Below are 11,993 nucleotides of genomic sequence, written 5' to 3'. Positions count from 1 at the left end.
GAATAGAGTTTTTCCAAAGCACGAACTACTCAGATTCGGGGGCTAAGCATAACTACTATTGCTTGGCTCCTGAATTGAGAACTATGCTAAATGCAACTTATGAGCACTAACGTTAAAGCATCACATATGCACTCAAAAGGAGAGAAAACATCAAGCAAAATTCATTTTGAAATGCCCTAGGGGGCCACACAATTAGAGTTTTGCAAAACAGGAGTCTACACGATTACCTCTCATACATGCAGGGCTCTGGCCAAAGTGAAGAAAAACTTCACTACCCAATGCATGCAGAGGACTGGGTATAACTAACTCAGATCTGGCAGCTTCTCTTCTAGCGAGCCTGACACACAACTTCAATCTGAGACATCTCCTGGATGGGTCAAGAGGGAGCTGATGTTGATGACTTCTTCTGGCGGCGACTGAGATGGCAACACAGGGTCGAACTCTTCTTCAAGCGGGACTGGCTCTTGTAGCTCCTTAGAGGGCGGCGGTGCTGGCGGGGTGCTTGCAGCTTCTTCCTTGATCTCACGGGACGGTGCTAGAATCTTCTTCATGGTGTGGGGCTCAAACAACTCTGGCGGGGGATCTTGGGAGGACTCGGGGTGCTCTTGCTTATCCATAGCCTGAGGGAAGACTGGAATTCCTTCGAAGACTATGGCTCCTTCCAGGAGTTCCCAAGCCTTCTTCTCTCCTTTGATAGAGACCGAGTGACCTTCAAGAATTTGGGGATCTTCAGCTCTCATGGGTTGGACTGGGTTGGATGAAGCGGGTTCTTGGATCCGCAGGGCTCTACGTTGGTTATGGGTTACCAAGTAGGCCTCCATCAACTTCTGGACGTGCTCATCCTTGGCTTGCTTCAGGGCTTCAACAGCAATGGCTTCATGACTTTCCAAGGCAGCTACACGGGCTTGAGCTGTGGTGAGATCCACATGGAGCTGACGATTTCTCTTCTCTGCATCTTCTACTCAAGCAATCATTTGACAGTGGTGCCAAGCCTATGCATCAAGGGTGAGTAGGTATGCAGTGAGGTACACGACTGTGGGGTCGTCCTTAAGCAGCAGCTGCTCTTCCAATGCACGCATCCTGGCCATCCAAGCGGGACGGTCTCTCTGAAAGGGCGGAAAGAATATGAGCGGGGTGTCGGCCACTTCTTCTTCATAGATCTGACACAGAGCCCTCAATGCCTTGTGAGCGACGACTTGGTAGGTGTCTTTGAATCTGTGCCCAGCAGCAGTGACACTCCATTCCACATGGTGTGGACTGGATCCAATGTATACAGTCACGACACACTTCTCTATGCCATGCTCGACGAATTCACAACCATCATACTCTGGCTGGCTCCTGTTTTCGAGGCGAACTGTGCATGCTCTCAGCAACTTGGGCAAACCATCTTCATTCTGGCAAAAGCTGGTTTAGCAGCGAACCTCCATCTGACTTCTGAGAGAAGGAAAGGGGGAAAGCATTTTTGAAATGAAGGGATGAGAGCAAGATTGTTTTTAAGAAAATACTTTGGACTCAAAAACTTTTGATCAGGCTAAGGGTTACGTCCTGCGGCCAACCTAACAACTCTGATACCACCTGAAGCGTCCCGATCCTCTGGGACTCAAATGTGACACAATTACTAGTCCCAGGAGGCTAGTAAACACATTTATACAACAAATGATTCTAGATCTGTTTAAACAAGACAAACCTATAAAGGTGGCGATCAACTTTAAGAGTTGGTCCACAACTCGAGACATATCATCAGAGTGGGGCTGAAGCAGTCCGATATACGCAGCGAAGCAAATAAGCGGTCCAACAACCACATGCAAGGTTGGGAACAGGCGTAACTCTTACCCGATCTCCTTTTTCTGAAAAACAACAAATAAGCAAGGGTGAGTACAAACATACTCAGCAGCCCACCTTCACCCGCGGAATGGGGAAATCAGATATAATGCATGGAATATGTGGAGCTCAGGATATTTTGCAGAAACAACAATATTTTATGTAGGGTTGTTTTGTAAAACATTTTGTATTTTTCAAAGCGCATCCTCTCCCAAAGGAGCAGGAAGTTTTTTCAATATAGAACAAAATCCCCTGGACTAAACTGTGACAGAACCTCCCAAGTAATGAGGCCCACATACAGTTGTCCTTGTCCAACAGACATCAGACAACCCTGTAGATGTTCCTGAATCACTCGACAAGTTCGGTATCTTCTTTCTTACCTTTCCAGGAACGTTTCACCCGTCTTGCAGACATTACAGAACATTGGAGATATAGAAATGCGGAAGCGATTACATAACTTACATTTATTTAGAAAGTAAGATCAAGTTATTTATTACAGACCAGAGTATAGCCTAGGAGTGCAGAGTAATATTATTACACATACCAATGGAGGCAAAACTCCTCCCGATAAGTTTTTACACCAAAGTCCTAAATGGAGGATCCTTTCCTCCCGCACTTTGTTCCTTGCGTTCTTCCTTTGGTACCACCTTAGAACAGAAGCAACAAAAGGTTGTCGCTCCTTCACCTAAAACAACATGGGACAAAGCCCTGAGTACGAAGTGTACTTTCGCAAGACTTACCCGACAAAGTAAAAGACTCTCAAGGATATGCTGGATTTGGGAATCAAGGAGAGGCTTTAGCAAGAATCAACTTAGATACTTTTGTAGAAATAGCTTACTAAAGTGAGTCCTTACTTTCAACATTTTAATGCCAGATTAAGTATTAATAGACTCTGTTTGCATATGGTCTACTTTCACCATCTCATCAATACAACATCATTTTTATTCATAATGTTCACATCCTGACTTAGGTTCCAGGGCAGTGACCAAGTCTTCATATCCGCGAAGGTACGACGATCCGAATCGATTATACTCATCTGAGGATCTCCAATCACACGACATATGTAGCACTTAACCCTTGCATATGTCAACCCGCCACCGGGGTTCTTAAGACCAGATCAGGTTCACGCAAACCGAGAGCACAGATACACCACCGTCCAGCCTCTTGCTACGGAGGGTACACGCTACTCCCGCCACCGCTCCAAGCCCATTTCGTGTTATCTTATTCTGGCCTTAGTCTGCCCGAGGCAAGGCTTACCCATGACGAGGCATGTGACCAGTTAAAGGGTCCTCGGTCAGCAAGCCTACATACGCATCCAATCCTTAATCAACCTGGGTAGAACATCACCTTTTCCTAGCCCAAGTCCCGATTTAAGTATTTCCACCCTTAGGATTGTTTGTGTTCCTTAGGATGAAAAGAGCATCACAGGGAACTTTGCAGTAAGATCCCACCATGCTCCCAATGAAAATATATTCTTGCAGGTAGAAGTCATCCTTCTTCAGGATAACCCCTGAGCTAGGCAGTATTGCAAAAGACAACCTTTATCCACAAGATCTAAGCAGGGCTAAGCATTTTTGTAAATCATATTTTTGATACTTCACCAGAAGTATCTATAAAGGTATGGATATCAAGGAAGGCAATGCATCAAAGGGTTTCCAAGCAACTCCTATAAACCTAATGCACATTTCACTAGACTTAAAGTGTGCAAAAATTATTTAAAAACACAAGGAAGGGGTTGCATGCACTGGGGCTTGCCTTCGTTAGTAGGTGAGTCAGGCTCGGATCCGCAGATGTCAAAGTAGAAACAGTTTCCGGCCTGAGATTCGAAGGTGGTGGTGTCTTCTCTTCGGTTACTTCGATTTCTTCTTCGTTTTCTAAACATAACCATATAGGTATATATATAATAATGAATGCCATGTAATGCTCATGAGAGTGCAAAGATAATAAGAATTTAGTATCTAAGTCTTGAATATAACTTTCCTTCACGGAACTCCGAGAACTTAGGGTTTTCGGAGTCAGTAAAGAAGTTCAAAGGGCAGGGGGTAGAGTTTTAGGTTCTAGTTATCAAACACAGTCCAATTCAAACCAAACTCTACCCAAGGCTTCTAAATAAGGTGTAGAGCTCATATAAAAAGTTTGGGCATTTTTGGGATAACCATTTATTTTCTAAAAATCCAGAACTAATGTTTTAATCTACTTTAAATGCCTAAAAATTCTCTATTTGATCTAAAAATAATGAAACTATTTTTATTAAATACTATAGAAAATAGGAAGTCTAGGAAAATTGGTTTTACAATTTTAGGGTTTTTCTACAATTTTCTACATATTTCTAAAGCTCTATTGTAAAAGAAAAAGGAAAAGCTTCAATAGTGCTGCGCCAATTCTAGCCCAACCGGCCCACAAACATAGGAAAAGGGGAGCGCGCCCTCGCGCGCCCGCGCGCGCTTTGGCAACTTTGCACAGAGGCCCTCGGCTTAACGGCTAAACCGAAGTAGGTTCATTCACTATTGCACTAAGTCGCTGACACTTTGCAAAAATGTCCTTGAACTTCTATTTCTTCCCCACGAATACCCCTGGCCACGGCGTGCTCGCAGATCATCCATGACGTGGTCCGTACCGGCCATGGCCGGCGATGACTGCTCGGGTTAACTAGCGGGGAGACTTCACTGACCTAAGGCGACCTAGGAATAACCATTAATTTGGCATGAAACCCACTGGGAACCGTCTGCCCACGATCACGGCGGACACCGAGCTTGGGAGCACACGTTCCCGCCACACCATGGTCGATTAGAGCAAACGGACGCCACCGTGAGCTTCGCAAGCATGCAGAGGTACAGAAACAACACATGGATTGGATAGGGACTTACCAGAGTGGTTCGGCCACGGTGGGGTGTGTTTCACGGCGGCAGAGACCGGTTTGGGGGAAACAGGAAATTCTTGAGCTCTAGCGAACGATCGTGGCTAATTAGCGGTGGCTGGATACTTCACTTCCCTACGAGCTTGCGGAGGCTTCAATTTATAGGGATAGCGAGCGGTGGTGATCAATTCGGCCGAGCCGTGCTGGCGGCCGGAGATGAAGAAGAACACTAGCGCAGCAAATACGTGTTCAACGTCGTGGCAGCTATTCCGGTGAGCAACGGGGAGCTAAAGCGAGTCGTGGCGGTGCGATGGCAAGGCTCGGACACGCGGCACAAGACCGTGCGACGGTGGTTCACCGGCGAGCTTATCTGCGCAAGCCACAAGGCACATGGGGTACGGCGGTGAGTCACCGGAATTATCCTCCGGCGAAGGGTTACTATCTAGCAAGCTTATCTGACCGCTGGCATTGTAAATCTCAACGGCGGTGGCGCGAATCACGGCGGGGATCGGTCGTCGGCGGTGAGAGTCCTGCGCTGGCGATGTAATCTGATCCTGGTACTGTACCATGGGATATGTTCAGTCAGATGAACCTGACAGCCAAACTTGGAGCTAAACTTTCTCTCAATTCTCAATGATAACTCACACCATGCTCTACAGCAAAATTGTAGAGCTACAAACCAGCAATACTTCGACTATAGGGATTGAACTCATTTGAGCACTGGATCAAGGTTGAATTCGAACCCAAAGATGGCTCTGTTACAATGAAAGTCTGAATTTCAGAGTGGAACTAGCCTGACAGCCAGACTTTAGGCTTGATTTTCTCCAATTTCTTCTTAACAACTATGCTTACACTCTTAAGCAAAGTTGTTCTCCTTTGTTTGGTATACAACTTTGATGTGGTGACCTAGGGCAAAAACCCTAGAATTTGAAAGATACAAAGCTCCAAAGTTGAGCCCTCAACACTGAATTTCAGACTTAGTATAGAACTCAATTGAGGTCCATTTTGCAATTAAGTCCAAAATCCAATATTTGGCTTACAAGTCCACACATTTGTGAACCAAATGACTTTATATGCTTTAACATTGTAGTTTTTACACTTTAGTCCAAATGTGCACAATTTTTGCACATAGGCCCCTAGGGTTTAGATTTAGGGTTTTTCCAGGGTTTCAATTGAGGTTTCTGGTATCCCAGGGGTAAATGTAATGTAGATCTACCTTTAGTAATATTTTATGATTGTTTTACCTAAACCTTAGGGTTTTCTTAATTTGGGTCATGTTTTACCCCTTTAATCCCTATTTAGGGTTAAGTTCCCTATCCAGGGGTCTATTTGCAAAATGCTATAACAATACAACTTGATTGAAATTTTTACCTAGTGAATGCACTCTAGGTGTGTCAAACATATGCAATGCCAATGTTTATGATGCCATGCTCAAGTTTTAGTAGCAGTAACACCAGGGGTGTTACATAAACCATCCAGGTATCTCAGCAGTTTCCCACTGGTTTTCATTTTCAAAAACAGCTACTGGACTTCCCGTCCACCATAGCTCACGGCTCAACCGTCGGACCTTTTAAAAACCACTTTTCTCAAAAGCACCTCTTTTTTCGAAAACAAAACACTATTTGCCATACCACACCAGACTCGTCCATTCCTGTGGACACAGACTATTCGAATAGGTTTTCAAACTCTGCGCAGAGGTGTACACTTTACCCACTAGTCCGGCTCTGCGATCTTACTGCCATGAGATCCGACACCGAATCTCTTTCTTTCCTCGCACGTCCTAACCTTAATGGTTATACCGGAAGGAGTCAGGCCACCGCCATGTCCAAACCGGACAAAACATTCCCTCTCCTTATCTTCCCGGTGCTCCCCAGCCTTCATAACCCTGGGGTTGGACCGTACGAGTTCAGATTGAGTGACTGCCCACACAGTCTTGAGTGGTTGTACTTATCATGAGTACAGTTAGTGAAGGATGACAAACCGGTCCTTATATGAGGGGACAATCCTTCTGCTCACGCCTAAACCAGCTGAGCCATCACCTTAGGCCCTCCCCTAAACCAGGGAGTCCCTAATCATCCCTACTCAAAGGTGATAAGGGTGAAAACCCTTCATCATACACATTTTGAAAAGCATTTTCTTTTGAAAAATTCACACCTTTTCTCAAATCATTTGTAACAAATATATTAAGGATTGATTGCGGCAAGCGGCTTGGGTGGCCATAATAACTTGTCTCAAAATCATATCATGCATAAAATAACAGGCTGAGGGTTGTGGTTGAAAAATCATAGGTAATTTATGCATCAAAGGGATCCAGTGAGCTTGCCGTGCTTATCCGGCGAAGGGGGAAGGAGAGCTCGCGGAACTGGCTTCTGGCTCCATCGCCTGGCGTAGACTTGCAGATCTGGCCTCCACGAGAGGGCACGAACGCTCCGATAACTATGCAACATGAACAAGCAAACATACATACAACAAGTATACCAACAAATATTTAGTATAGTGGTCAGAATAGCGATATATGGATGGGTAGAGTCTTGAGTACAATCTGTGTCATGTGGTGTTGAGATACTACTAGTGGTGGAGCGGAGGTGCTTACCAGGAGGGTGGACTGGAGGCGAAGCGACACTATGCGTGTAGCCGGCAGAGCGGAGTTACTGAGTGGGTGGGGTGTTTGCCTTGGCTGAGGGTGTTGAGTGTGTGTGGAGAGGGAGAGGGTAGCTGGGTGTATTTATAGCTGAGTGTATATGGTGTAGCACAGTGAAGTTCACTGTTGGTGAGAATAGTGACGAATGAATCATCTGACTTAGTATGAACAGGAGAGTTATAGGCAGAATATGAGACAAGAGTATTTTAGGAGTTTTCTGGAATATGAACCATGCTTAAGTGATGACATGGTTGGATAGGGAATAGTTTGATAAGAATTTAGAAACGAGAATTATTGGAATCTGAGTTTGGAAGCCTGGTTCGATGGAATCTCAAAGTTAAGCGTGCTCAACTTGGAGAAACCTGGGATGGGTGACCAGATGGGAAGTTCCCACTGGAAGGAAAATCACAGTCACCGGAGTTCATATGACTGAAATATTGGTCTGGCTGGTCTTAGGTGGACTGGACAACATGACAGATGAGTAGTTGAAATTTGGGGTGATCGGATGATCGACGAATAGTAATGATGAATAGTAACGATGAATAGTGACGACGAAATGGTTGCCATAGATATCACCGATGAATAGTAACGATGATGAATAGTAATGGTGAATAGTGATGGTGAATAGTCGTATGAACGAACGATGAAGGATGAATAGTGACGATGAACGAACGATGAACGATGAATAGGAACTATGAACGAACGGACAAACGATCGAATGATCGGACGAACGAACGATCGGAATTTCGGCAGCATAATGGTAGGACAAAGATTATCTGGAAGAACGATGAATATGGACTATGAACGAACGATGAATAGGAACTATGAACGAACGATGAACGATCGAATGATCGAACGAACGAACGATCGGAATTTCGGCAGCATAACGGCAGGAAAAAGATTATTTGGATGAACGAACGGACGAACGATCGAACGAACGGACGAACGAACCATGAACGATCGGACAAATGATCGAACGATCGGACGAACGAATGAACAAACTAAGAACAGGGGGACGAACGATCGAAGAATGACCGAATGATCCTTGTGCTAGTGTGTGCTTGTGTGGAACATGGAGTGGGTGTGTGTGGGGGGGAAGAGAGTTGCCATGAAATGGCTTGGGGTGGGATGAGAGGAGGCCCTTGCCCCTCTATTTATAGCCATGGTGGGGGATTAGGGGGAGGGATGAGAGGATTAGTGGGAGGATGAGAGGATTAGTGGGAGATTAGCATGTATTTGTCTTGTATAAGTGAGATTAGCTTGTAGAGCTCACCGTATGACACTGGAGGCATACGTATACGTATGAGCATGAGAAAAGTTATGAAGAAAATATTTGTAGGGACTTGAAAAATGATTATGAAGGTATTTCTTAGGAAGAAAATACTTGGAGATATATTGGTGGAATATTTGGGCAATATTTCTGGAAAGAATTTGAGGGGGATCACTGGGGAAATATCTGGACAGTATTTCTAGAAAGAATTTGAGGGGGGTCACTCGGGAAATATTTGTAGGATATTTGGAGGAGGATTTTGGAGAGAATATAGACCACTATATTTTATTTGCTGATATCAACTCGCAAACAAAAATTTTGAAATAAAATTTGAAATTCATTTTGAATTTAGAGCGAGTTTGAGAAATTTTCAAGATTTGAATTTTTGGGATGCTACAGCACCTAGGGCATCTGGACTTGCACCAGAGGCTGAGGCGGTGGTGGCTGCTGCTACACCTGCTGCATCACTGCTAAGGTCTAACCAATTGCTTGGACTGCTTGTGTCTGCATCAAGAACATTTGCTCAATGGTCATCTGGGGTGGCGGTGGCAAATGCTGTTGCGGGGCTGCCTCCTCCTGGGGCGCCTGCTGTTCTGACTGAGCACACCTCGCACCTCTGCGCCTGTTCTCAGATATCTGTAGAAATCACACACATATATCAAATCTGACTCTGCAGTCTTTCAGCATAAGAAAAGATGTATAGAAAATCTTCATAGCACTGAACAAATGACCATCTTCACTGACAGCTTCTTAGATAAAGAGGTAAGTGGAAATAAATGGTTTACCCAACTAAATAACTGACTTTATTAATAACTACACCAAGTTGCAGGGCATACCCACACCTTGGTGACAATCATTACAAAGATCCAACTTCATTACATGTCCATCATAACAAGCATCCAACATAAGATAAGCAAATTAACTCTAACTAAGACTGACTAGATTAAGACACTGAATTAAGCATTATTACAGACTGCTGGGGGTACCATAGTCGAAGTGACCACGGGGCGAGAGAACCACCATCCAGATAGTGGCGTGCTGTGCACTTAGCACGCAATTCCACAACCTCCGCCCGAACCTTGCCCAACTCGTCAAGGGCGTGGTCCAACTCTGTGTTGAGCACGACGGACAGGTTGACCATGCTGTTCAGCCTCGGATTGCCCTCACCAACTGGCGAGACAATCACACCTCCAGCACTGCCGATCGAACGACGAGGGTAATACTTCAGGTCAAGGCCATCAGCTACCCCGCTGAACAACGAGTAATACTGAGAAAAGTGCCCATCGTACTGCATCTTGCATGGCTGCCTCGGCAGTATCCCTCTCAGTAATAGAATAGTGTTCTGAGAAGGCCTTTGCACCCCAGAGATCGTTGTCCAGACGGCACACCAAGCAAGTAGCCTCCCACTGGTCTGGGTATAACCCGCGACGATGCTGGTAGACTACACAACGGTACTCGATGGACCAAGTGTGTCGATCAAAGGCCTGACGCAGTAGGGTGTCGAGAGTGTCGTGAAAGTGACACCCGCGAGCGGCGTCACGAGTGATGGGTCTAGCGATCCATCCCTCAGGCTCTGGCTCCTCCGAGAGCTCCGTGCCGTGGCTCGAACTACCACTGGCGTCGTCGTCGTCTCAGTCTCCATCAGGGTCTCCTCCAGCAGCCGGGATGCCCTATGGTGGTGCAGGGGGCATCTCTGGCTGAAGTGCAGGGGAAAGCGGCCTCTCAGACTCCACCTCCTGCTGAGGCGAGGGGGAGGAGTCCTGCTCCTGGCGTCGGTAAACCTTCTCCTAGTGCAGGCGACGATGCAGTCTCTCCAGGTGACTGGACTGACCTGGCATCGTGCGACGCAGTGGACGCTCCGCCAGACGAGAAGGCAAAAAGGGGATCACAGACTTACGAGCAGTGCACCTAAGACGAGCCATCTACAAAAGACATCGTAAGCACAAGAGTAAGAGTAGAACTATGAGACCAGAAAGTAAACAGAAAGAAAAGTGAGACAAAACTTTTGAGGTATGTAAATAACATAGAGTTGGTCAAGATGACCAACTTTTGAAATGACTCTAAATATAAAGGTAAGAGTAGAGGTCTTTAGTTCCTTAGGGCGACCATTCTAGTCTAGGTTAGCGGTCCTACAGTCAGCAAGGCTTTGATACCACTTATGTCACACTCGGTTTTGGAAGGCAAACCGAATGCGAACCATGTATGTGCCAGGATCAGAAACTCACGTACATAGTGATTACATAATTGGACATCATCACACATTGCTCAAAGTAAATAGCGGAAGGGTACTTTATTACATCAAGATGTCCAAGACATCCATAGAGTCTAATACATAACCATTGTCTTCAACATCAATATCAAAGTGCGAAGAAATGAAACGTAGAAGATAAGCCTACACAGGCAGCTGACTGGGGGTTTGCCACTAAGAATAAACTAGAACTCGTCGTAATCCTAGAACTCCTCGAAGTCCTCCATGTTGCCAGCATCACCTCCTGAGCACTGAGTACAGTGGGGACAACCTGGGGTGGGGGTGGTGTGTAAAGCAAGGGTGAGTACACATCAACGTACTCAGCAAATGTCCCGTTTGGCTAAAGTGGACTAACTGTATGTGGGGTTGAGGTGAAGCAGTTGCTTTTAGTTGGTCAAGTGTTTATTATTATTAGTAGAACCAAGTTTTAGTAATAAACCTAGTTATTACCCAAAAGTACTCCCTCAAAGAGGAAATACCAGAGATCCGATTTATAACATCATTGTTAACCATCATCATAAAAGTAACCAAAGTTCTTCTAATCAAAGAGGATCCCAAGGCTGCTCTTAACCATGAGCTCGGCTGATATACCAGTTTCTAACACTCTGTAGAGGTTGTACACTTTACCCACGAGTCGTGATCCTTTCCAGCCTGGGTTGTATAGACCCGATCTTCACTACCGAGGTGAATGGCCAGGAATACACTATGTAGCCTTTTCAAAGACTCCCTTGGTGCATAGCTGCTCGTTAGGTTTCGCTAGTCGTACAAACGCAGTACACCTCCCCAAGGTGGGTGACTAACAAAACCAAATCGAATGAACCTCTGCACCCCCCTTGGCAGAGCGAGCACTATGCCCCAGCCCCTATTGACGGCCTCCGGCAAAGCCAACTACACCCCCAGGTTCATCTAATTAATCAGCTAAGGGCGTCCCATTCCACCCTCATGGTTGCACTGTTATCCCGGGTGGTCACTCCATGAACAGGTCCTTACGGAAATGTACTTAGGAAAAAGGCCTGAGCCCCCTAGAGTATCACAATTTCATCATTGGGATAACATCATCGTATCATAAATAATCACATCATGTTCATTGATTAAATTAAGGCAATAGCAAAATGCTAACCATGATAACCCAAAAGGTAAACAAGGATAAGGTAAA

Source organism: Zea mays, chromosome 7 (assembly GCF_902167145.1).
Source record: "Zea mays cultivar B73 chromosome 7, Zm-B73-REFERENCE-NAM-5.0, whole genome shotgun sequence".
Classification (NCBI taxonomy): Eukaryota; Viridiplantae; Streptophyta; class Magnoliopsida; order Poales; family Poaceae; genus Zea; species Zea mays.
Note: the sequence above shows the minus strand (reverse complement) of the source record.